Source organism: Puntigrus tetrazona, chromosome 11, assembly GCF_018831695.1.
Source record: "Puntigrus tetrazona isolate hp1 chromosome 11, ASM1883169v1, whole genome shotgun sequence".
Classification (NCBI taxonomy): domain Eukaryota; kingdom Metazoa; phylum Chordata; class Actinopteri; order Cypriniformes; family Cyprinidae; genus Puntigrus; species Puntigrus tetrazona.
In genome coordinates this window covers 19,976,733-20,002,406 of record NC_056709.1, presented here as the reverse complement: position 1 = coordinate 20,002,406, position 25,674 = coordinate 19,976,733, and the positions used below count along the sequence as shown (strand labels likewise).

Here is a 25,674-nt window from a genome sequence, read left to right as displayed (position 1 = left end):
GTGTAAAGGAAATCTTTCAGCTGTCTACTTTGGATTTAGAGCTTCTATACTTTTGGAAACCTTTTCATACTTAACTTTTAGAACACCAGCTTGGGAGTAAATGCAGTATTATTTTATGAATTGAAATGCTTCATGGTCTGGTTTAATTCTTGTTATTAATATATGTTCTCGCTTACACGCTGTACTGTATTTTGCTTCATTGGTTTTATGAGATCACATCACATAAGTCTAGACAACACCACAGCAATGATACAGTACTCATGTTTCAATTAGACACCACATTCACAAGGTAGAATAGCAGGAGTACTCTGATTATAGCATCCACCCTTTTCCTCCCTTCCTCAAAGGTCTGCCACAGTAATCTATACCTCTCCTGAATGCCCAATTAGTTCTAATGTTCTCTCTGTCTCACTTTTGTCCCCCAGGGGTCTACCTGCCGGTTCAAAGACTATTTGTGCTTCCTCTCATATATATGTGCACTGGCGTGGAGGGATAGAAGAATGATCCATAGCTATCAACAGGCCCATGTGGGTACAGACCTGAGCTCTCTCCCACCAGCAGCATGCGCACTTCACCTTCGAGCTCATTTACAAAGTGTCACCTTCTCAAGCAGAAGCTTGGCCCTCATTGAGCACCCTGTTACCTTGGCCCAGCTGGCCCTGAGACGTGCTGCGTACCGTCGTCTCTCTGTCTGTGTCATAATGAGTTGTGAGGGTGTCTTGAGTGCCCCTACTGTGAGGTGAATGGAGACGTTTGCATGTGGGCTGCTCGCTTGTGCATACTGAATTATGCATTTGCTGAAGTTCTCCGACTAATCTTTTTTCTGACTGAATTTTGCTCTCACTTTGGCCAGAAAAAACACACAATGAAAATCAAAATCAGTGCAGGAGGCCAATGATGAGCACCTTCATTTCTCTCCTAAAGAAAACAGCTGTTGTGGTGCCATGCAAGTGGTCCCATCTTACAGGTACTATTTTCCTTCACTTAACTGCCATTAGGGCTACGTATTGATTAGTTTTCCTGTTTCAGTTCAATTTGTTGCCGCAAGCTTATTGATTTACTCTCATTTGGGCATTTTTTTTAGTTACAATGTCTATTTTGCTTATATATAAACATCATAACTGCTTCTCTGAAATTGAGTTGATTCCTTTAAGGATATGTCTGAATTATTCCAATGTTAACTACTCAGTGATTTATTGAAAGGACTGGTTCAGAAAATTACTTTGTTTGTTTGTAGGTGTAGCTGCATGTTTTTGATTAATTAAAAAGTCTAATGCACAAATGAGAACTGATCTGACACATGCTTCTGTGTAACTCCGAAAGCTTTCTGTTCGTAATAATCATCTTTTGTTGACCTTAACAATGGATTGTGCAAATTGCTATCTTGACAACAAAGAATATAATGGCAACACATGCTAAAAGACATATTTTGAAGTGATTTGGCCCATGAAACATACAATCCTGTCACTGCCCTGACACATGCATCCCTACAAAAGCTTTTTTTCCTGTCAGGTTATTTTCAACCCAAAATAAAACAGTGCTTTGTTTCGATGTAATCACAATTAATGTTCTTGATTTGCTTTGCAGATTGTGGGGATTAACTGAATTTGCCGCTGTCAGTTTCCTTACGGGCCTGATGTTCATTCATGGCATGAACGCTGATCAGGGAATGTACGAGCCACCTCTGGCTGCATGCTGATGCCTGGATCTCTGTGCCAAAGCTCCTCCTGTCCTCTCCTTCAACGACTCATTTCAGAGCTTAAGGGTGAGTGGAAAAGAAAAAGAGGTCTGTTTGCACTCTAGCAGTAAGGCCGATTTGCTAGGCTCTATGAATAATTCTTTGTGGTTACACACACCTGGAAATGATTGCCTGGTCCTCAAAGGTGGGTTTGCACATTGCATTAACGGCTGTTTTGGGTTGAACAGTATTTATGTTTGTTTATTCTGTGCCAAAGCAATAAGTTCACACCTGCATTATTTATTTAATTCCTTTGCTTTTGACTCATTATAGTCCATCGTGTAATCCATACTCTTGTATTACCATTATCTTTGGAACAAAAAATAGTGTATAATAGCTTATGAAATAAAAGGGAATATCTGAATCAGTGTAGAATCTATAGATTGAATACAGAACACACTAAGAAGAGTCGATTGTGATCTCATGTGCTGAATGGACCCGAAAGTTTGACAAAATTTGAAAAAATTCAAAAGCAATGTTTCACCACAAATTCATGACCCTCAGATGTGTTCGCATACCTTTGGTCACTATAAACCTGCGTATTAGATAGAAGAAACCAAGTGGCATCTGCAAACAAATAATGCTTTTCTCAAAACCTGCTTGATCATTTTTTATTTTATTATTCATTTTGCTAAAATAATTTAATGTATCTATATATTGTATAAAAATATTTCTAATTTATTGCTTTTGTATTGTATTTTATTGTGAGTGCAATGCGATGTTTTTATACACTTCAAAAGTGTAGTTTAAATGTCCAAAATACATTTTTAGGCCACTGAATATCAATTACAATGTTTTATGTTGCAGCAATAGCCACTGTTATCCTTATATCCTTATACAGCACGTTTTATATAGAAGATAACTTTAAAATAGTATTTTGTTGTCTTGTGTGTTTTTCTGTAAGTGTGTGTGTGTGTGTGTGTGTGTGTGTGTGTGTGTGTGTGTGTGTCTAACATTGTGATTCAGTGAAAGGCCTTAACTGTCTGTCTCCCTCTGCTATCACCTGCACTGACCTTGCCAGCTCCAATATCAAGCTCCGACAGCACAACCCGACTCTGTTGCCACACATACTGTGTCTCTCTGCTTTTCAAAACTTTAATTTGACCCCTCTAGCTTCCGGTGGCCCTCACTTTACCTGAAGTCTATCAGCATCTCATTTTAAAAAGATTTAAGGGCACAGACTTGCCTTTTATGACACAAAATTACATCATGGTCTTAACTCATGAATGTTATGTTATTTATAAATCTCTTTTATGATTTTTTTTTTTTACCATTTTAATAGACCTGAAAAGCGGAAGATATATGCATTCTTATACCTAGAACTGGATAAATGCTCATGTCTGTCTGGAAGATAGATTGGAGTCTGACAGCTGTGTGCTTGATAGAACATATTGCTGCTGTTACTTTTCTCGACTAATAACAACCATAACAACCACACAGCATTAAAAAATAATACGTTCCAGCACCATATCGCCGTGCATTTTAGGAAACACTGAAAAAAAGAAACCTGCTCCAGTTGCTTTCTCTGTATTAGATTGTCCTGTTCAAAAGTGACCGGATTTTCAATATTACCCGAACCTACTGCTTTTTGACCATCTGTTTGTGTTTGTTTGGTTGCAAGTAATCCTTATTTGTCCCAGTCATTGCAAGAGTTGTTTGTTTTCTAGGTACGTGCATGCACACACACACACACATAACTTATGCATACGCTAGCTTGGTTTATGCCAAAAAGTGGGATCCACACCTGGTTTCACTAACCCTTGAGACAAAGAAGAAAGCGTTTGAATAATAACAAGGGGAACAACACCTGAAGCTGCAACCGCACAAGTTAATTGAATATTCCTCTTTCTTCTCAGAAGAGGCTGATACGAAACATGAAGAAGGGCCCTTGAGCGTGCCAGCGTTGCATTTACCCAAGGCTGTCCAACGCTGGCTGCTGCCTCGTAAACAGCGACTTGGTGTTGTGGTCTCAAAGCCAGGCTAATCCACCATTGCCACAGATGGAATCTGATTGGGGATTTTCATCTTGTTATCTTTGCCTTCATCGGTGTGAGTCTGCCTTACCAAGGCTTTGGGCAATTCCTCCAGGGAATGGAAGGGTGAGCACTCTTCTATTATCATGACTTCAAAGGAACTTCACAGCTTGAAAGGGTCCTCACTTTTTTCTTTTTTTTTGATAAGACCCACAACTTGGGATGAGGCTCCCAAGCCCACCTGCTTTTGTCGAGTGGGCTATTTTCTAATGCTACATGGACGTCTTTGACAATGATGCATTTGTTCAGTTTCAGCTGTTTTTTTACGCAAGAGCTCGTCCTGTGTGAACAACCCCTAATAGTGTTTCATAAGCCGCTTTGTGTATTTACAATGCACCTGACGGTACATGATTTACAAAGTGAATTAAAAATTTCTTCCTTAAAAGCTTTAAATAATAAATAATTTCACAGATTATACTGCTTTGCTCATGTATCATTCTCCAAATCAAGGAGATGTAAATGTTAGCACATTTAATGCGAAAAAAAATCCATATGCGACAGGTTAAATAGATATTATAAGTGTCTGACAGTCACACTTTCCATCAAATAAAACCAATTGACAGTGCTGCGTATTACCTGTATTTGACATGATATGAATACACATATGTCCATCACATTGCTCTTGAAGAAGCAGTTTTTATATGCCAGATAGATGCAAACTAGCATATGAACAAGAATTATTTCATCCTTACCGCAGCATCCCCCGCCTGCATCTCAGGAGAGTGTCGTATATTCTCATTCACCTTCCTGAGGAATATTGACCTTTGTAATAATTAGATGAGTGCTGCGGCAGCGACTTGATAGCAGCTTTTTTCAGAGTGGGACAAGAAGCTGCTCACCCTTTACTGAGTGAAAGAATGCATAAACTACACGAGCCGTTTGTGTATTGTGTTTAAATGCTTCTTATGTTTTTGGTTTTTTTTTTTTTTACTACTAAAAAAGTTAATATTTTTCTGTATGTGTGTGTCTCTCTCATTCCGTTGTTACCCTCTGCAGAGCCACCGTCATTTATTTCTTGGAAGGAGCTATTGCAGTGCTCGCTGCAGAGTTGCCATGGAGATCTGCCTCCGTGTTTCACAAGGTCAGTGTGAAAGTTGAAGGAGCTCTGCATAACAGGTTTGCTCCTTCACACAGCCGACTAAAAAAATACTGCAAAACATTTGAAAACATGCTGATGTTGTTTTGTTTTTTTTGTTTTTTTAATAAGCATATTTATAGATATTGATATTTTTTTTCTTAACATTTCTCTAACTTGCAGATAAACATGTTATTATAGTTATTATAAGACAGTTCTGTCCATTATTTACAGCATTAAAAACTTGAGCATGAGCATATATGAATTGGAGGCTGATTAAGTTCCCATTAAAAAAATCACAGATTTCAAAGTGTTGCTGGGAGTCTTTTATGAAAAAGTAGCATTATTTAGAAATAAAAATGTTGTAACATCCAAAATAAAAATTTGATTACATATATATATATATATATATATATATATATATATATATATATATATATATATATATATATATATATATGTATATATGTGTATATATATATATATATATATATATATATATATATATATATATGTTGTAACATTACATTTAATTATTGATTACATATTTTGCAATTTAATGACCAATTTAATGAATATTTTCTTTATGTTGATTTTATGTTAAACAGTAAACCAATTAAGGAGTAACCACACAATATAGTAGCTCTATCCACATGTAGTTGTCTACCTTGCTGAAACATTTAGATGTTGTGAGGGGCAGATTTTATGCTGTACTTCATACCTAACAATGTGTGATGACAGAGAACTGACAACTTAAACTGCCATATTTCATCAGAGGAACCACTGCTACCCAAGCATAAAAGGGGCCGAAATCTTGGATGGAGATGCAGAATAAGAATAGGGCTTATCAAACACTTTTCACCCCCTGTCACTGTTTTAGAACCAAAAGATTTTAGATTAAAAGTGCTGTCGCTTATATGAAAAGTAAAAATGTTATACTGAACATTTTCCTGTAATTTTCAGGTTGATGAAACATGGGTTATAACTCTTCTCATCTCGTTCTAGTTCAAAGATATAATGCTAAGTATTTATTTCCGTTACAAAAGAACTTTGGCCTGAGGTTTTTCATTAATGGGAAAGTCTTTCACACATGGAGTAAACATCAGCTCTTTATACATCTTTTGTACTTCATCTTTTATATTTCAGGAAAGCCCTGCAGTGATTCCTGAATATGAATACTACATGCACATTCTCGATCAGCATTTTTGTACTTCTTGGTAATTTATTTATTAATGTTGATTACAGTAACTCTTATCAAATGTGAATGGCGACCAACTGATGCAATGTGTATTTCTAAAAATGTGTTCATGACTCTGATCTCATTTCATTCTGTCTGTCTGTGGTGTCATTGAGAGATAAATGGATATGCCAAAGAAAATGAAATGTGTGTGTAAGGATAAATCAGGGGTTAAATTAAACTGGAGTGAACCAGAACAGTGTTCAGTCACCATTTAGTGGGTGTACTGGCTCAAATAAAAAAAAAAAGTTCATTATGTCTGCAGTTATTTTTTTCTTTAGTTTTCCATTCCATACATTTTTGGAAAAAAACGTCCCTATTTATAATAAGCATCCACTGATTAGTAGCAAGACAGAATATTGCTGCTAAATGTTTTTGTAGAAACTGTGATACATTTTTTGGTTTATATTTTAATTTTGATACAAATTTTATTTTATAGAATTATAAGCATATGATGATTTAGATGATGTCTTGTTTTTTTTAAGCATATAAAACCTGTTATATTAAACAGATTATACAACGCTTAAAAAATTTATATATATATATTTTTTTTTTTCTCCAGACTCTCCAAAGAATAGTAAAAGACTTTAATAAATTAAATAAAAAAATAAATAAAATAAAAAAGACTTTAATAAATTTATGAAAGAATTGATTTAAAAATAAATACAAATCTTTCCATTAAAAAAAAATCACTGGCACTTTTGATCATTTTATTAATCAATTTAATTAATAATAAAAAATAAAAAAACTTTTTGTTCTCACACACTCCACTAATACACATCATGTAAGCTTCAGTGATTTCACTTTCACTTACTATTATGGTTCAAACAGTAAAAATCTTCATAATTTCTCTCTCTTTTTGTTTTTCCCAGGGCAAAGCCAAAACAAACCTGACCGAATGAGACTTTAATTGCTTCAAAGGGATCAGCCTGGGCTCTTTGCAGATTGTTCAGAAAGAGAGGATATCCTCGTGCTACCTCAAGCGTCCTCTGAAACTGGCTATGTTGGTTAAGTCTTCCGTACTGGTCCCCTGCTGGTGGGTGGATGACTCATGCTCACAGTGACCTTCTGTCATACCGCCCTCAATAATATTGACAGAGGCTTGCCTGTGGTCCTTACATTCATCTTCATTAGCACTTAGCTTTAAGCATCAATGTCATTGTCCGCTCCTGGGAGGCCTTCACTGCTATCTCTGCCTCTGTCTGCCCCAGTCGCCACATCTTTCATCCTCTTCCTGCCTAGGCTTAGCTTAAAGGGAACTCAATCAGACTATCATCCGAGACATGTTTGCCTGCAATCTGCCCTTTTTATCTGTGAAAACTAGGGCAAGGAGAAGGAAAACATTGATCTTGGAAGGTAATTGCTTAAAGGGATACTTCACCTCAAAATTAGAATTTGTCATCATTTACTCCCAGTTTGACAAGCGGCGAACGGATGATGGATATTCCTCATGGCAAGGATATAATTCAAATAAGAAATAAGGTCATTCCAGGTTTAGTAAAAGATGGCAGACTTTTAATTCGCTGTACATTTTTTAAAAAGCCTGTTTGTTGTATTTTTGTTTGTTTACTTCACCTATCCTGTGTACGGTACGTGTGTATGTGACCGTGTGCTGCACAGGAGGAGTCATCCATCTCCAGGAGCAAGCGTGGGTCCACAGGCACCAGGGCTCTGCCACACATCCTCATATTCCTATCAGCTTCGGAGAGGTCAGAACAGAGAGGAGGGGTATGGATTATCTTTAGTTCATGCTGGTGGGACTCTCTTCCTCTTTACCTACAATCCCTTCCCTACTGCTGCTGTCACACCCAGGAAAACGAAACAGAAATGCTCTCCTTTGGTGCTTTAAATGAGCTGTGTGTACATCCTGGAAATGTGCACACCACCACCTGCCGTACTAACACGAGCCTGCTGTGAGTTTAAACACAGCTTTCCGAGGACTGCTAGTCATTGTAGAGGAAGCACCCGGCAGGCAAACTCCGTACATTTCATTCAATGTCCTTATTATAATAAGGTTTTTATATTAAAGACAATTTATCAAAAAAAATCATAACAGTGCAGGAATGTTTTTATGGAGTGGTACTTTTGCAATATATAATATACCTCTTTGCCAAGTACAACTTGGTATTTTTCAAACAGCTTAAGTATTATGGAAATCATTTAAAACAATATTAGTATTAGAAAGTGAAAGATTATTTTAAAATAAGTTTTTCTTGCTCACCACTGCTGCATTTATTCAATCTTTTTTTCTTAAATTCTGAAACTTGTTTATACACTCAAATGTAAAGACTTTGGTGCTTGGTGCTATTATTTTATTTTAGTTACACCAGTGAAAACTTTGCCTTGTGTAAAAGTTTCAATAGTCACTTTCAGTCTCAGAAATAGTGAAATGTTTAACCCTTGTTGTGAGATATTTGTAATACTTTCTGAAATGTAACTTTTCACACAGTTGAAGTTTGTTACTTCATTTTAGGTAAACAGGATGTCATGTTTTGTTTACATCCTTTAGCAACCTTACTGCAACCAAAGCGCAACATTGTGAAATACTATGAAATAAATAAAACAAAAAACATTTTTGTGCTTGCCGGGTCATTCCAGCACATGTCCCACATTTCTCAAACATACACACAGAACATTTGACAGTTTTATATTAAAATTCAGCATTTTTTGCTTTTCTTGATTCACTGCTACTGCATTGCTTTACAACTGATTCGCTGTGTGCTCTGACCTCTGCCCTCCAATCTGACGTTATTCAATCTCTAAATCTAGGCTACACAATGTCACTGCACCAGAGGCAAAACATGCATCAAATATGCAGAATAATAATAACCTGCTGGAGCTTTTTTTTCTGTGAGGGTCAGCAATGAACGAGACTGATCGATTGTTTTTTGTTTTTTTTTTTTGTTGCTGGGTAAGTATTTATTTTTTTCCTTTTTCCAAGCGTAGCAGCATTGTAGATTGCCTCATTTTAAGAGTGCTTCACCCTTCTTTGTTTTCGCCTCCATGTTTCTTTTTGGCAGTCGTTTAGCTTGACGGATTTATTGCTGTGAGGTCTCAACTTCATCACCACCTACGAGCTAGCTTATATATATATATATATATATATATATATGCAGTGAAGCTTATATCCTTTCATCCACAACTTCACAAGCCCACTTTGCGCTCTTTGTTTCCGTATTTATTTTCATTTTCGTAATAAAATCAGATGGTGCTTCCAGAAGCCACGGCCATCGATCGAGGCTGACACTGATGGATGACCCGTTTTTTCCATTGTGCTGATGGATACACTAAAGCTCCTTACGGAGTTCAGTCTCAGCCCAGCAAAACCAATGGTCTCGGTGCAGGGGTTTAAGTTTGATTAACTAAAACCTCCTGCAGGCCAAGGAGAACTCAAACTCCTCCGCTGCTGTGCAATGAACCCCAGTCAGCCATTTACTGACCTACGCCATCTTTCAAACCCTTCAGGATGCGTGTGAGAGTTTATGTGCATCTGTCTTGTTTTTACAACAGACTGAAAGCCACCTAATATATTTCACCTGCCCTTTAAAAAACAGCAGTCCACATTTCAAACTCTTAAGCTTGTATCATATTTGCTTTGTGTTTTTTTTTTTTTTTTTTTTTCTGGCCAGCTATGGACAGCCTGTGCATACATGCCAGTGGCTGTGATATCCCTGGCAGTGTGTGTGGAAACACAATGTGGGTACAAGGCAAAACTGGCTTGGAGAAGACCACTTTGGATGAGGACACATGAGACGCTTGGCTCATTCTGAATATCACAGTCCATGACTGAAACATGTTCTCAAGAGCTGTAAGAGTCCTCAACGCTTTCTAATGGCTTCTGGGATTAGGTTTTTTTATTCAGTATGTCATTCTGCCAGCAAATGTAAGTGTGGTGCGTTGATCTAATAATAAATGCATTGAATTGAATAAACTTTAATGACTATCATAATACCCAATGTGTCACAAGAGCCATCTCAGATATCTCACAATCAGTGTAATTGTGAGAGAAATTCTTTAAATGAAGCTTTAAAAGTCCATGCTTCTGAATTTTGTGGATGATTATTCATATTTTATCTATCTGCTTAAGCGAGTCAATGCAGTTGTTTTCTTGCAGCTTATGTATTCTAGAATATACCGTTTTAATGTGCCTTGTCCCATGAGGAATATTTCTTCATTATATGTCATGTTCCATTTAATATACAGTGTTAATTTTCCACATCTGGCTTGATTTAAAGACAGCCATACTTTCATACATGACAGGCTTAACAATAGGTTCCATACATTTCAGTCACATAAATATGCATAATAGATTTGCATATTAACTGTTTAGCATCTGATTGTAAGTTTGTGTTTAGCATCTGATTGTTATTTTTTGTGGAAAAAAGTAAATGTACATTAATTTCCTAAATGTATGTTCATTCTAAAATTCCACGAATGTAAAAGGTAGAATTGTGGCTTTGGCAACTAACTGAAATAAATATACATTTTACTTAAAGTAAAACTGAAGTTAACAGTGTGAAAAGCGCATAAAATCAAAAAGAAAACTGAAAATAAAAAAAAGTACATTTCAATTCTAAAAGCTCATTTAATTGTTTATAAATACCATAATCGAAATTATGCTAAGATACTGCATGGTAGGACGTAACATTTTGAGGCTCATTAAAGCAGCATATGTGGGCCTGTAGAATACCCCGTGTTCAGATGACGTGTTACAAGCCCTTGGAGGCTGGTGACCCCTTCCTTACCCTCTGTACTTTCCCTGCAGTAAATGACGCCCTTTTCTTTTCAGTGCCCATTTGGAGTAGGCTACGGAGTGATGTGGCAATAATCCCAGCATGCAATATGGTCCTCTCTCACCTCCAGGCATTGACGCACAGCAGACACGCGCTATCACTAATAAACTTTTAATTAGTTTCAGAGGAGACAGCTTTCATTTACAACGGGGGATAGAATCTCAGAGAACTGCGACAGCATCACAAAAAGAGCTATTGTGCGATTGAAAATTTGCACTCATTTATCGCTTATTTTTTCCATGCATCTTCAGAACATTACAATGACAATCTAGACCCCACCTTATGTTGTTGTCTATTATTGATTCATTCGCTTTGTTTCTGTTGGCTAAAGCAGAGTTTTTCTCGCTTAAAAATCTAAAATCGCTGTGTACTGAAGCCGAATCCTCCTTATGCCCTGGGAAAATCTCTTCATCAGTCCCTGTCTGTGTTTGCTTGCTGCCCTCCTGGCAGTCTCTGTTTCTATGCCTCCTCCGAGACCAAGGGTGTGTGTTATCCCATCACCTAAGATAATTGAAACAAAGCCATCTATCAGCCTACTTTAGTAATGCTTAAAGGCTCAATTCTCTCTGGGCTGCCTTAAGGGGAAGATAGACAAGATGCTAGACCCAAGAATCACATTTGAGACGAGAAGCCATACTGTCAGTCGTCAAGCAGATGTTATACGATCATTGGCCATAACAGAAGAATGCTGCTCATTCAAGTACTTATTACAAACTATCCACTCTGCAGAGTGTCCAAGCATTTCTGTTGTTTAAAAAAACAACAATATCTTGTGACTAATTCATACAGAGTTTAGGAGGTGGCAAATACAGTAGGTTAAGCCAGGAAATACGAATTAGCCATCTAATATGTAATATTAATATTCCAATTATTATTTAGCTTAACATGATGTACTAAAATAACTAAAACAAAGTGAAATAATGTCATATATGTATATGTGTGTGTGTGTGTGTGTGTGTGTGTGTTTTTTTACTCTGAATTGTTCATGTTTGTGATTTTTAATAAAATGCTTTGTTTTATTCAAATATTTAAAATATCTCATTAAAAATGCCGAAATGTTGTTTGATTGTTTTTGGAATTTGGCCATTTGCCGTCTCAATATGAAATAGTGATTTAGCCATGCATTTTTTCTTCTTTTTTTTTTTTTTTTTTGACTGTCGATACTGTATTTGTTAGAGAGGAAAAGATTCAACATGGCAAATGTTTTTAAATGTTAATGCTTTTGGCTGTTGCGTTTAGTGAAGATGTGCCTTTGTTAATTAGATTGGCTCTTGGAGCTCTCCAGTAAATAACCTTTGCTTAGCTCATTGCAGAGTGATCTGCAAATGGGTCATCGATTGAGAAGCCTGACAGATAGTGGTCCGAACCCCCTGGTAAAAGCCTGAGGGTCAGAGACAGACCAGAAGATCTGACAACCCTTTGCCCCAGCCAAGGATGAATTAAGTTAGCTTGCTGAAGCTGCTCTTTTAATCCAGGGCTCTTCGCATAGCAGCCTATGTGCTATAATGTTAATTAGAGTTAGCACATAAAAGCAATGTCAACCCATGGGGGTCGATCTGTTCACAGATTGTTTGAAAAATCAATAATAATACCAGAGTGTGGGACTGGCTTCCATTTACTTTTCTCTCAGCCCTTTAACAGCGTGTTTGTGTGTAGAACGGCAACAATGCACCTCGCTCAATAGGACAGTTCGAAGTAACACAGAGCGTGGTGAATTATAGGCAGATCAAGTACAAGGAAATAGGAGCTGCATTTTGTCTTTTTAATGTATTCTGCAGTGGATCCCGCAGTATGCTAACAATAGCAGGCTCGTGGTAACTATAAGTGTCACTTGTGAGTAAAACCACTTAGTTTTTTCTCGCTTATATTTATTTGATTTACCCCCTTGGTTGGTTTTCATTATGCATTAGATAGCTTGTGATGCTGTGTGGTATTTCACGGCGCCTGCACTAAGTAACTTCAGCTACTGGCAGCTAAAGGTGACAAAAGCCTATGCTAGCCTTGGGGTAGTTGACGTCTATAACCGAGCGCTTTAATTACGTATGTTGCTAATGAGCTTTCATCTGCTCTGGCATACTTAAGTGTATATGATAATGGCTGATAAAAGGCCTGAAACATTATTCTGTTCTTTGAAAATGCATTTTTTTGTGTCCCTTTGTGTCAAGCGTTGTTTAATTGAGCACCCTAAATGCGAATGGATCTAAGCTTTAAAGATGCTTTGTCAGTTCATGATGCTTTTATTGTACTTATCAAGTGCATACATTTGATTAAAGGCTCATTGTTGTCACACTATTTACTGCAATCTGGGAACCAAACAAAGTTTTCATTAACTAAATCTAGATTAAAATGCTCTGACATTGAACTGAGACTTGACAAAATACAGGACAAGGCTGACTAAATGTGATAACCAAAAAGTACATTTAACACCAGAGCTAGACTAAATTAAAAAACGGCTGACAAAATGAACACTATGGTGTCGGAGTGTTGAATGAAGTGTTTAAAGCTATACTGGACTTGACAAGCCCATGTCTAAGTAAAAGTGCAGTTTCAGTTTTCAAATATAAAGGGGTTGTTTCTTAAAGGCACAGTGTGTTTAATTCTAACAGTCAGAAGAAGTTGGAAAATCATCATCAAAACTAAAACAGGCACTCCGAGGTTGAAAAAGAGGTGCACTTTTCTGCTTCACAGACAGTAAATTATTTCCTGGCCCTTGCCTGACATGCAGCTTTCATTTTGATCGTTTTTTTTGTGTCTCCAAAAATCTGCTGATGCCAGCATAATTGCGAGTTCTCTCTGACAGTTCTGTTGCATTTTTGTTGCTGCTGGCTGTTAGGTGATTCGGTAGATTTCAGGGGCAATTATGAATTCATGTTCTTCCCTTCACAGTATATACCTTCTTGCTTGGTACTGAAGTGATGCACAGTATCCCCTCTGAAATAGTGATGACTCGGCCTAAAGACACGCTGGCAGGTACATTGTGGGCCGAAATTGCTTTGCAATAAATCATAGCATCAATACCATTCATCTTCAGCTATGCTCTAAACACTGACTCTTGAGACTGCTTGTCACAGCCGCAAGAAATCATGCATTTACTTCCATTTGGGGCTTTTAAATAGCTTTGGACGTACGTGGTAATTGCATTTCATCAATGAAATGATTTATAGCACCCATTAGCTGCTGAATAAACACACCCTCTTTATATGTGAAACTAAAGCGATAGAACAGTCAACTAAGCAGAACTGAGACATTTATTTCTAACGTATGAATGTGTACGTGTGGCGCTAAACAGGCATGAATGTTCTTATTTAGAAAAAAAATTTGCATGTTAAATATTGTATTTGTTTTTCTGGACAATAAAGAAGAAGCTTGAGTACATGATGAAAGAATTTATTTAATTTCGGGGTGAACTATGCCTTTAATTTGGTATTTAGTTACGGCACAAATGCTGTAACATTTATCAATTAAACTTGTTCCAATATTTCTCCATTCATTTGCAGACAGATGCTCAATGGCTTTGACTGCCCCAGGAGTAGCAGAGGAGATGAATTAGCAAAGGTGTCATTTCCTGTCTGTGCCATTGCCAAGGCCACAAGATCACTCTCGCTGTTAAGAGAAGTACTGCTGGCTGTAAGTGCTGCCCCGTCGGCCTAACTGGGCCAAAATTCAATTTGCATCAACCAGAAAATCCAATGCAGGGCTTAGAGAGATTTCATCCCTCAAGGTGAAGGAGAGGTGAAGTGAGGAGATAGAGATGGAGGGTGGGGCAAGCAGAAAGAGATGGCACGAAGCCATCGCTATCACCCAGTGGGGCTTTCTGAGGTGTGTTTACAGCTCTGTGTAGACACGAATCCTCTGTGCGCATACATGTCTGCTCGTGTGGTGATCAGGAAATTAATGAGCTTTGCATTCTCGGTTTACTTTTCACGCTATGCCTTACTATATACCCACTACGCTTTTACAAATGCCCGTGGACATACAGCTTGTGCTTCACATTCAAAGCCTTCTGAATCCATACGGTCAATTTTTGTGAGGAACGTGCTCAAAATTAAGTCTCTTTTCCTTTATAGGTCTTACACCTTTTCATTAAAGCTTGTTAATAAGAGAAATGGTCACACTGTGAGATATGCATTGGCAGCTGTCAAATATAAAGTCACATTTTGAGTTATATAGTAAGAAATAAAGTTGTGTTTGTGAAATACAGTCACAGCACAAGATAAAAAGTGAAAACTGGGAAATGTGAAATAAGTTGCATTTCTGAGATATAAAGTCGCTTTGCAAGATTTCGAAATATGAAACATAAGGTTGCTTTGTGAATTATAATGTGGCAATTGCAAGAAATAAAGTCGAGTTTGTGAGATGTAAAGTATTGGGAAATATGTGACCCTGGAATAAAAAAACAGCCTTAAGTCCCTGGGGTATATTTGTAGTAATAGCCAAAATACATTGCATGGGCCAAAATGACTGATGTTTCTTTTATGCCAAAACTCATTAGGATATTAAGTAAAGATCATGTTCCATGAAGATATTTTGTAATTTTCCTACTGTAAATATATTAAAACCTAATTTTTTATTAGTAATTTGCATTACTAAGAACTTCACTTCAAATGTAAAGGTGATTTTCTCAGTAATTGGATTTTTTTGCTCCCTCAGAATCCAGATATTCAGAGCTTATTTATTCATGTTTCAGATTATTCAGAATTTTATTTATGAAAGAAATTACAATTATGATACAATTATGGTCTGGGGTCACATGTGAAACGTGAGGTTGCATTTTGAATTATATCACACCTGCAAGAAATGAAGTTGATATTCACATATAAATGTCACAATAAAATGTCAATCATGAATTCAATCATAAGTATAAGCAAAGGTGGCTGTGAAAATGAATCTTTTATCTTTCATTGAAAAAAATCACAAAATTCTAATCTATCATTGAAGTAAAACAATTGAAAGTTGGGGGAAAATCTCACTGTGAAAAACAAATGCTTTCTCTAGTTCATATTTGGCCACAATTATTGGCACCCAAAAGCTTCGTTTTGTTCTCAGTGACTCATTTTGTTGAATTTGATGTTTGTTTTGGATCATTGTCCCATTGGAAGATCCAAACAAGGTCCATTATAAGTTTTTTAACAGAGTAAGTCAGTTTTCGATTTTTGATAGAATCCATGATGTCGTGTGTCTAAACAAGATGTCCAGGAGCTCAAGCAGAAATATAGGCCCACAACATAAAAAAATACAGCAGTATATTTCATTATACACATGGGGTACTTTTTTATCCCTGCATGTGTTCACCAAACCCATCTTGAGTATTTGCTGCTAAAAAACAAATTTCATCTGACCATAAAAGCCAGTTGCATTTGAAGTTCCAGTTCTGTCTGATAACTGAATATGCTTAATAAGTTTGTTTTTGAATGAGCTAGGAGAATTTTTCTTGAAAACCTCCCAAACAACATGTGTTGATGTAGAGACTGTTTGACATTTTTTAAAGGTTTTCTGCCACCAAGACTCAACTATTTTCTGAAATTCTCCAGCTGTGGTCCTTGTAAAGTCTTCAGCCACTCAAGCTCACTTTCTCACCATGCATTAGAACGATATAGATACACTTCCTTTTCCAGGCAGTTTCATAACATTTTATGTTGATTGGAAATTCTTAATTATTGGTGGAAATTAGAATTTTCACTGCTCTAGCTCTTCTTAAAGCCACTTCTACAATTAAAGGAATTTGGGCTTCCCCAAATTAATGGATTTGGCCTGTTTATATTTTTGTGAAACTGGAAGCCAGGCCTGGATAAGTTTATGTTCATAATCACCCCGGAGTGCTCAATTTTGTGAATATAAATTGTAATATACTTCATTTAATTCAGATACTTTATTTAAATTTACAATTTTAGGGGTGCCAATAATTGTGCCAACATGTATTTGGAGAAAAACATTTAATTTTCAATTGTTTAACTTCAATGGAAGGTTAGAATTTTGGGATTTTTATAGATATCTTTCTTATATATTGGAAACGATGCAGATCCAAAAAGAGATATTTAAAGTATAATGATATAAATATCAACCTGTTAGCCACAATAGCATGGATTCAGAAGACGTACAGCACAAGTCATATGGACCCCTTGTTTGGTGCAGTTTTGTAATTTTATTGTGCTGTTTTGAGCTTAACAGCCCGGATCCCCAATTTATTTTGGGGAGAACTATCCCTTTAAGGTCAACATGTCACATTATATATGACAAAGTGGCCCAGTGTGACCCTTGATGCCCTGTATCAAGACATGTTGTTTATAAGACTCAGAAACAGACAAATGAGGAAAGGGAAAGGGATGGCCTGAAGTTGAGAAAAGCTTGCGAAGATGAGAGAGAGAGGGCGATAAATCAGACCCCCCCTCACTCAGAAAATGAGAAAAAAACAAGAGTGCAGCAGTAAAACCCACTGCTCAGCTGCAGTCATCTATCTACACAAGGACGAGGCTATTAGAGAGATGACAGAGCCATGGACTTGGGTGTAACCACTCTCTCCCTCTCTCTCTCAGTCCCCAGAAGTCTCTTCTGCAATGCTTATTCTTACCAGTAAACACTGTATAGGCCTTATATTGATTTAGGATATCATTCAATGAGAACAGATGGCACCACAGAAAGCCAGCAAGCCTATTCATTACTGCATTCCCATCAAAATGCATCTGCTTCATCAAAAATGAGATGTCTTTTCTTATCATGTAACATCCATTAATCAGAGCTGAAGCAGCAAATGAGATGACTTGCACCCCCTTTTGTAAATACGACCTCGGCACGCACAATCACAAGACCGTGGCACATCGTCATTTGGATCTCCTCTGACAAGCATGCAATAATCTGACATGTAGGCCAGCTATGGCCACACGGCCCAATTAAGCTTTGAGTTGCCAGGATTAACAGAGCACGAGAACCCTCTGGCCTTGCCTCAAAACATGGTGACTGTAATTTTACTGAATTTCCAGCAGAAGTGTTGCGATGACGCAAAGCTGACATGCATACATTACTTATGTAAAGACCAGCTGTGATTCAGGCACTTCTGATGCATTTCTGTGGAACGCATGAAATACATAAACCAGCATGCACCGTAATAGCGTTTAATGAGGTCTAAATTGGTCTGTGACATCTTCGAATGAGCTGATCCTATTAGTGACCAATAGCTTTTTAGAAGATGGAATTGGATTTTCTTGTGCAAAACAGCAAACCTTCGGAGAGTTTTCATTTCTTGGAGCTTGTAATATTGATAAGTCTCTGAGGAGCGCGGGCTAAGAAGCCTACAGCCAACAATTTATTAAACATATTTGAATTAATGACGATGATTGAATTAATCTTTGAGTAAAGTGCAGTAATTCACTTTCATGAGATGTAGTGAGGGTTTGAGAGCATGCTGATTGGTTTTGCGAGGAAGAGCAGATGTACTGCATTGCCTCTATGCTTGATTGTTTGCTGTTGTCAGCTATGCTGTTGGCTAACTGTGGAGATAAAAGAGCGTAAATGGTGATTAAAAGCCTTAATCCAGACTCAGCAGGCCTGGGCATGAATATGAAAGGCCAATGCTGATATACGTTTTGTAATGCAGCACAAAAATATATACCATTGACTATAATGATCGGCCTGTTTAAACAATGAAATGACTGTGGTAGGCCTACTCTATGCAATTTAGCATTGCATTATAGTGGGTAATTGACCGAAAGAGCGGTAGCTGGAGGTTTCTAAAATGTAATATTTTTTCTTCTGTAATGTAGTATTTGCTCAAATATGGCAACCGCTTGGGACACTTTTCTTTCTATTTTTTTAATAAAAAACACATACCATGGTTTGGCTACCTAAACGATATTACTGAAAAAAGTTATTCTTTAAAAAGTCAGTGAAAGGCTGTCTCTGAATATGAATACTGAATACTTTCTGTCAGTCATTCATGTTCATGGACAACAGTTTGACTGACACCCTTTCAAAAGTTAGTAATGTGTGTACTTTAGGAACTAATATTACTAAAGTTACTTTGAAAGGTTAATGCTCCAATGCAGCTTCTGTGCATTTTCTTCATGTGGTTGAATGAATGGGGCAATGTAAATTTTTGTCTTGAAAAATTCAGTCTATCCCTTGAGCTCAGTCTATCTAGGATCCTAGAAGTTTGCTGTTTGTAAAGCCTGCTTAAAACTGAACGTTTGACAAGGCAGAGCTAGTAAGTTGATTTGCTAGCAGCATGCTATCTGTACAGTTACCTCGCAAAACTATATTGCTGTGGTTATTTACTGTAAGTTAAAAATAACATTGCTGGTTATGATAATTCATTAAAAAAAACATAAAGCCTTTTTTTGCAGGTCTTCCAGTCAAGCACTCAATAGAGTGTGTAATATTTTTCCACTGGCCGTTGTTCTTTTTGCAGTTTGGATTTTTAATAAGTCTTTTAACATAAGCAACCAGCTAAAAGGTGATTCGTGACATTATAAACTTTCTATATTTACTTTCTCATGAACATTGTGAATAACATGGTCAAATGATGGAAAAATATAAAACTATTAATTTAAATGATGATTATAGAAACAATAATTTGTTTATTCCAACAGTTTGATAGCCTCAGCAAATCTCAACCGCTGATTAAGTCATTTCATTTGAAAGGTTTATACGTTATTGCCTAAAATAACTAGACTGTTGCTTTCTATTTTCCAGTGCCAAGCACCTTAAACAAATATGATCAATAACATTATTTGTCCCCAGATTCAGATTCTAAACTGAATCAACTAAATGCCCAAATGGAATTATTCAGGACAACTCAAACAGAAGTTAACAAAACTGGCTAAACTCGTTTATAGCACTGTTGCAAATCACATTGATTAATAAAACTTATGTAATCACAAACAACATTATTGATGACTTCTGCTGAAGGTGTTTGGAGCTAGAAAAGCACGGCGGTCCTATGGCATTGTAGGAGGCCACATGGGATGTCACAACACTACTGTGAGTTTTGAAAATGTCATCCTGGTTCGTTTCAGGCGACAGGTCTGCAGGAGCTTTTGGCTGCTTTGTTGTAAAGATCAAACAGCAAAGGAACGGTCCTGAGACTGAGTAACCCCAGCATGAAAGAGAGAAGAGCTTCACCTCGCCATGACACTGTTGAGGTAAGTCTGCCACTGCCGCATATCACACACACATTTCCCACAATCTGCAGCCTCGCCAGCCGTCACCTGACTCACACAACATGGTCCATGGTAGATTAATGAAGAAATCTGTCTGGGCCAGAGCAAGCGTGTTTATCAACTCACCAAGATATGAGGGCTAACCGTCAAAGGCTAATTAAACACAATTATTAATCATTACTGCACGTCTGGCTTTGCAGTAGAAATTTTTAAACGAGGCTGCTCTCGACGAGATGAATCAAATCTTTCTCACATCATGCTGAAACTACACAGAAGGCTGTTGGATTGCCGCACACGGCCCCTGTCTGCAGCCTCCAACATTTGACAGCACTACATTTTACCATGACTGCCCAGTAATGAGCTGACATTCTCTTGAAGAAAGGAGATTAGTCTTAACTGCCACCGCACACAATGGTTTAAAGATAAAACTCTTTAAAACTAATATGACTTTTTGCATTTGAGTGGCAACAGATTTTAAAATGTCCTCTAGAATGAAAACCGTACCCTGCATTTATTTAATGGTCAGAAATCATTCTAACATGCTGATTTGATGCTTTTTACCAATAGTCTCTGCCTGTTTACTACCGCTCGTAGCATTAAAAATAAACCTGAATCAGAAGTTATTTTGAAAGATACTGGACTGCTTACTGTAACGTATCCACTGACATGTAATTGCTGTTACAAAGACCGATCTGAATTAAGAGGTGTTGATGATTAATGATGCGGAATGTAAAGTCTTAAAGGCTTAGTTCACCCGAAAATGAAAATTCTGTTATTAATTACTCACCCTCATGTCCAAACCCTTAAGACCTTTTTTCATCTTCGGAACACAAATGAAGATATATTTTATGATATCAGAGAGCTATCTGACCCTCCATATACAGCGACACAACTAAAATGTTCCTGATCCAGAAACTAAATACATCAGTAAAACGATCCACGTGACATCCGTAGCTCAACTTCAGAGAATCCTTTTTTGTGCAAAGAAAACAACATATTTTTAGGGATGGCTGCCGTTTCAAAACTCTGCTTCGAAATGTGATTCAAAACACCCATGTCACGTGATTAAGGCAAAATAAAGGCACATGGGCGTTTCTGAAGTGTTTGGCATCTGTCAAATCTGTGTTTGATTGACAGGGTCAGGAACAAATCACATAACTGCACATCTGTCTCCCACAAAGTATAAAAGTGTGTTTTATCAATTTTAACTTTACATGACCAAAATATCATTTATTCACAAAGAGTCACAAGATAATAGCACACATATAATAAAATAAGATGTTAATAAAATACATGTATAAACATACACCAAAAAAAAGAAAGAAAAATATGGAAGAATACATTGTATGTACATGTGTGCTAAAGGTGAAATAGAATTTTACAAAGCTGCTTGTAATTATATGAACAGTGCTTGAGTGAGATTGAACCCAAGGTTATTATATTCCAGTCAAGAACACAAACCACTCCCCCAAATTGTCTTACACAACATATTGTGAATTTGTGTAGCTGTGTCTTTGGAAAAGCTATTTCAGAACAATACTTGAAAATAACCACTAGGTGTGACCGTAGAGATGGGTGTCGAAACATTTCGAAGCCTTGACACATTTCCTTTGACTGTTTCAGTGTTTCACGAAGACTCGCTCTGCCCACCAATACAAAAATTAATCAACCATTTTTCCCCTGAGTTACGTTTTCCATTTTAGAGATTATCACAATGCATATACAAGCTAATCCCCTAAGTGTAAACAATGCTTATCATGTCAAATACGTTCTTAACAATCTCAACAGAGCAACATATCGACTAGTCTCTATGGAAACCGGTGCTAAGAAAAAAACGCTCGATGCTGAAACACCCAGCGGTTTGAAAACGCCCAGAAGTTGAGAAACGCCCACTTCTGTTCTGCAGAGACCTCAATCTTGATAGCTCTGAAGTAAGCCAACCCCGAAACATAACCTTAACCGAAAGTTGAGCTTATCTGCTTATTTACTCATAAACATAACCTGCTTTCTGCAACACACCCCCATCATTTAAGTTGTATTGTTGTCTATAGAGGGTCAAATATCTCTCTGATTTCATCAAAAATATCTTAATTAGTGTTCAGAAGATGATTGAAGTTCAAAGGTCTGAGTAATTAACTGAAGGTGGACTATTGATGTGTCACTGGTCTTACTGTAGAGTTTATATTAGTCCAGAACAATCCAGAACACTCAACTTGCAAATGATATAGTATAGAAAGAAAAATACATTCTGGTTATTCAGAGAGTGCATTTACTTTAAAAATGTTAACATTAATTATATTACATTATGCCTGCCTTTATTCAAGGGTAGATGTGACATACTTGCCTGGAGCAACCCAGGGGACAGTGTATCCTTAACCCTGATGTATGATGATTTCAGTTTTGTTTCTTTTGGAACAGAGTCCAGTGTTAAACAGGGAAGCTGGACCTGGATCAGTGCTATTCACAGTTCAGTGGTACTGCAGATAATGATAATGAGGGCAGATCTAATTGCAGTAAGGCTTCTATGCCACCCGCAGATGTCTCACCTACGACTGACCTGCTGTCCGAATCCATGCTGTGATCTGTATCTTTTGCATGCCATAAAAGACATAGGAATATGTGTGTCTATTTCCACACTTTTAGTTCTGCAGCGTGACTTGGCCGACAGCGTGTAATGGCACTGTTGATCAAACCTTGTAACAGGCCGGCCTCCAGTGAGTCAGCTTGCCTGTCCTTTCTCATCACCTTTAATCCTGTCTTTTGGAGGAAAAGAAGGAAAAACCAGTGGAGAAAAATCCATACCCATCGAGAAGGGCCATCCTCATGGCTTGTGCCTCAGAAGGGCCACAGGAATCGATGGCATTTGTGTAATTGGCTGGCCAAGGGTCTCTGGGACTTCTCACAGTGTAATTTCTGCTCTCTTTTTTATCTCAGGCAAATTGATCACTATGTCAGAAGATTCACCAAACAGAGTGCAAGAGGTGACAATTTGTTTCTTTAGTGTGCTTCATTCCTCCATTCTGCACAGAGGGTGATTTTTGGAGGGTAGTGATTTTAGAGAATGTGACTCAGATGACACTATGATTTTACCCAGACTCTACCTTCTGCAAATTCGCATCGATTAGAGCCAGATTGCGGGCTTTCAATAAAAATAACATGCTTTAGCCAGACCATGCTTAACAGCAGCATCAAATTGGTTAGGATGGTAAAAGTTTAAAGATCAATTTTCATCAATCGCAACATGGTTTGCAAGTTGGGTTCATAATATATATGAATAAGCATGGCAGTTAAGTAATTTCTAATGTTAAAAACATTTTTTTTATTCCAAACACATTGTTCTTTTATTCCTCAAAGGGTCCCCAAAAATGTATAACGTTTTCTATAAAAATTACAGCATTTTCATAATTAAAATGAATAATAATACTAAATGTTTCCTAATAATATTTGTATAATTGTAATAATTATATTAAATATATTAAATGAATTACACAACATATGTTATGAATAATTAATAATTTATTAAATGATAATAAATAAATGATAATAATTAAAATAAGCATTATTACAATAATTATATATATATATATATATATATATATATATATATATATATATATATATATATATATATATATATATATATATATATATATATATATATATATATATATATATATATACACACACATCAAATCTACAAATTAATGTATAGTATTACTTTTAGTTTCACTTTACTTTATACATTTTAACTCAGTTTGAGCTGAGGTTTTATGTGTAAATGTTTGTTTGGGAATTATACATACCAAAGTGATCCCAAATTAAGCGGTAAAACATATCTGTTATGCATCAACCAAACAAAAATGCTTTCTATGTTATTAAACCTTCCATTCAGTCAGTCACACTTTTGATGCTGTCATTTGGCTAAACCCTAGTCAATGTTCATCTGTTGTGCTAAGCAGCATTGATGCTAGAGGAGTTCTCCCTGACTCTAGTGCTTATAGCTGTCTGTGCCACCTGCTAGCGTTAAGCATTGGAGATTTATTCAGTGCGATTTGAGTGGGACTCCACATGGAAATGAAGATGGCAAAGAAAAAAGGGGAGGTGAATGGGGGTGAGGCCGCTTTATGTCCGCAGCATTCAATTAAATGCAAATGTTCCTCTCCAGTGCTCGGTGAGAGGGGGCACCTGAGGGCTCGCTCTCACTCACTCGCTCTATCTGCATCTGTCTCTCTTTCTCTCGCAGCGCTCTCTAGAAATGTCAAAGCTGTCACTCAGATGCTTCTCCATCCTCTGATCAGCTATTATGCGAAGGGACATTTGACTACTTTCCATTGGCCATAGAACAAAACATGCCGGAGGGAAGGTTTACAGAAATGTTAGCTCACAGAGGGGCTTCGTGGCATGATGGGAGAAGGCCGATCGGTTATAAGATCGCTGACTTAATAATGTTGCAAAGTGGAGTAATCTGATGGTAATATTTCCTATCTCACAGCGTCTGCCGTGTTTTTCTTGTGTGCGCATATTGTGTGCCACATAGATTAACCAGCATTACTAATATGCACAGTGCTGTAATATATGTGATTTTTTTCAAATCTGTTTTCCCTGCTGAATAACTGCTGGCAGAAATGACAGTCGAACAATCTGCTGACCTATTTCTCACTTTATTGAACCAATTCCATCAGCTCCTAGAAAACTTAATGGTTAAAACTTTAACGTAAAAGCCCATAGCTCATTTTCCGTGCCTACTGCTTCCTCATATATTATGGATGCAGTTCCTGAATTTAAAGAGGACACCAATTTTAGTTCACCCTCTGTATGTGTGTTACAAGTGAAAAAAACCTTGGGCGTTGACCCACGGCAAACTCTCCCTGACCCGCCAGAACCTCACTAGGTTAGTAATACTTATAAGAGCAGACTTGTGGGAAATATCCATTACATCTGTTTTTAACCATGTCCTTAGTAGGAATTTTTGATGAGGTATAAAGTCAGAAATGTAAATGGGAAGCTTTGATCTATACATGCGACCTGAAAAAAATCCCAGAGAATGTGTTCCTGGCACTTTACACAATTAGGGTACAAAATACCACTTAAATGACATGATTTTGAATTTATTGAATATTATTTTATTAAAATGGTCATGGTTTATTCATATTATTAGTGTGAGTGCATTAAATAACTTAATAAACTGTCACAATTCTGACAAAATGTGATTATTTGATACAGTAAAGAAAGCCATTACTTTTTATCTAATTATTTTTTATGTTTTTTTTTTTTTGTTAATTAAACTGGCTTTTATTCTTTACAATAATAAGAGCAAAGCATAATATGACAGATGAAAATTAGCCTGTATGGATAAATTACATAATGTGCTCAAGTGCTTATGTTAATTAATGTGCATTGACAAAAATAATTATTAATGTGCAATTTAGGACAAAAATAATACAAATCTTAATTGTTGAATGCAGTCAGGAAGGTCAAAAGATTTCTAAGGCCTGCTATTGTTATAGTTAAAGCTACAGTCCGTAACGTTTTAGTGTGAGTACACCACAAATCCATTTTCCAAACTGTATATTTGACTTGTCCTGAATCACTATGGTACACCTATAGGAAGAGTTTATATTTAGACTATTTTAGACTGGTTCAGGT

General features: G+C 36.9%; 1 protein-coding gene across 1 annotated transcript in view; it reads right to left on the bottom strand.

Moving 5' to 3' along the window:
- The window catches only part of lrrn2 (leucine rich repeat neuronal 2), a 48,735-nt gene that overhangs the window by 10,140 nt on the left and 12,921 nt on the right, over window positions 1–25,674 (bottom strand). The window lies entirely within an intron of this gene.